At 41.9% G+C, this 2,630-nt stretch overlaps 1 pseudogene; it reads left to right on the top strand.

The window, feature by feature from the left end:
- The first annotated feature begins 386 nt into the window (after positions 1–386).
- Positions 387–1,215, top strand: LOC125079825 (chromatin complexes subunit BAP18-like; annotated as a pseudogene).
- Positions 1,216–2,630: the final 1,415 nt, after the last annotated feature.

Here is a 2,630-nt window from a genome sequence, read left to right as displayed (position 1 = left end):
TTAGAAATAGAAATTGGTCAGTTTTTATCTATATGATCACTCTGTGACAAATTTGTTAATTTTGTGTTATTACACAACTAAGGGCTTAGGGGTAATAGAGATTCTAACAGATTCCGGAAGGTCACCTAGTTAATAATATTGAAACCATCCAGTCTGTTGAATAGTACTATAAATAAAAGCTTGAGAAATATATGGCATGACATAAATCCTATGTATTATAGCAAATGTGACAAAAATACATTGCATTTTAATGGCAATTTATTTTCAAGAGGTCACTTGATGGATTGTAGGGCTTTATGTGCAATCATCTTCTGTGAAGAATGTGAATGAAAAGTGCAAAGTTTCAGGGGCGGGAGCCGCGCTGGGGTGGGGCCAGGGGCTCCGGGCGGGACGGCGCGGGGTGTGCGCGGCCCCCCATGACGCCGCCCCGCCCCCAGGTCGGAGAGATCTTCTCCGCGGCGGGCGCCGCCTTCACGAAGCTCGGGGAGCTGATGATGCAGCTGCATCCCGTGACCGACTCTTCCCCCGCGGGTGCCAAGTGGACGGAGACGGAGATAGAGATGCTGAGGGCTGCCGTGAAGCGGTTTGGGGACGATCTTAATCACATCAGCTGTGTCATCAAGGAACGGACAGTGGCCCAGATAAAAGCCACCGTGAAACGCAAGGTATACGAAGACTCTGGTATCCCCCTTCCAGCTGAGTCGCCCAAGAAAGGACCCAAGAAGGTGCCTTCCGGTGTCTTGTCACCTCCTCCAGCTGCCCCTCCGCCAAGCAGCTCCAGTGTCCCTGAGGCCGGGGGTCCCCCGTAAAGAAACAGAAGGCCGATGTGACACTCAGTGCTCTGAACGACTCGGATGCCAACAGCGACCTGGTGGATATTGAAGGGCTGGGAGAAACTCCTCTAGCCAAGAAACTCAACTTCGACCAGGCCTGACCCTGGATTCTGGCCTTCTCATGACCTCTGCTGACCCTCCTCTGCTCTCTCGCTGAGCCTCCCACCTCTGACCCCTCTCACCTCTGACCCCTCTCACTGTTCCCCCTTGACCTGTGGATCGCCCGGGACTCTGAGCAAGCCTGCACGAGAGGGACGGTCACAAGGCTGCTGGGGCCCTACCGGCCACGCCGTTCCTGTATGCGCATCTGCCCCCGAATCCCTCTGACCTCCACCTGATGGACTTTTTTATACAGAAAACAATAAAGATTGCCCTTTCCGCCTGGTGAAAAAAAAAAAAAAGAAAGAAAAGTGCAAAGTTTCAGACAGTTCCTTGAATCACTAATTGGATTTTACAAAAGCACCAGTGATTTACATCAAAGCTCATTATGTTCTACTAGGTTTAAACCTTACTTAGAAATGGTAAATAATTTTAAGAATTTGCCCAAACTTCAATCTAAAATTCCTATTTTGTATTTAAGTGTATTTTTTATAGTTTCTAATTTAACAGAATGTATTATAAGGAAAATTGGACTTAGCCAGTCATGCTCTAACCATAACTGCCATTATATTCAGAGCCTTTCAATACTTCTTTTTTGCTGGCTTGTAAGCATAAGAAACATGACTTTCAATTTTTATTTTTATGAGCATAACTTTCACTTCTTAAAACTTTTAGTTAATCTCATTTCCCCTTTATATTTAAGGAGATTTTATCAGGTAGAAACTATTGGTTGTGGTTGTATTTCACAATTTATTTGCTATTCTGAAATGGAAAATCAGGAATAACTTTTAATCATAAATTAGAAGAAAACCTTTAACAGAGTCGCTTAATTCAGAATCACTTAGTATTTTAAAGAGCAAAATGGTGGCTTCAATATGGGGAATAAAAATGAGATCTATGCAGTAAAATAATAGCAATTATGGTTAAAAAATAAGATTTATAAAGAAAAAAACCCCATGACTAGGCAAAGAACTCCATCAAAAATCTTTCAACAAATATACTTACTTCTATAGAAAAACTAAATAAAAAGCATATGAAATATGCTCTATTCTCCATTCTTAGTATGAAGTTGTAACTATAGTGTGTATGCATTGCAATCTACAGAAATTTAAAATTATATACCATGTGTTAACAATGCTCAGAATGTTATTTTTAGTTTTTTTTTTTTAAGATTTATTTATTTTATGGAGGCAGGGGGAGGAACAGAGGGAGAGAGAGAGAATCCCAAGCAGACCCTCCCACCACCAACTTGGAGCCTGATGCAGGGCTTGATCCCACAACCCTGGAATCATGATCTGACCCAAAATCAAGAGTCAGAGGCTTAACTGACTGAGCCACCCCAAAACAGGTGCCCCAAAACATTATTTTCAAAAAAGACTAAATTTTTGTTTAATTTACTCTCAGTCCTCTAGAGGATATTCTGCTTCATAGAGAAATATTTCAAAGTAAGCATGAGAGAGAAGTAATAAGATAGCCACTACCCTCAAATGCATATCGATTACTTAGCGTTTAAGGAATAGAGGTAGGCTGGGGGAAATGTGCACACAAGAAACTGTAACACAAGATTGAGTAAAATGGATCAGAGCATAAAAAAATTCTATTTATATTAGAAAGGGGAGAGGATGCCTGGGTACCCTATCAGTTGTGTCAGACTCTTGATTTTGGTTCAGGTTATGATGTCAGAGTCATGAGATTGAT

Source organism: Lutra lutra, chromosome 1, assembly GCF_902655055.1.
Source record: "Lutra lutra chromosome 1, mLutLut1.2, whole genome shotgun sequence".
In the NCBI taxonomy this organism is placed as follows: Eukaryota; Metazoa; Chordata; class Mammalia; order Carnivora; family Mustelidae; genus Lutra; species Lutra lutra.
The sequence above is the reverse complement of the archived record's forward strand: the minus strand, read 5'-3'. Positions and strand labels throughout refer to the sequence as shown.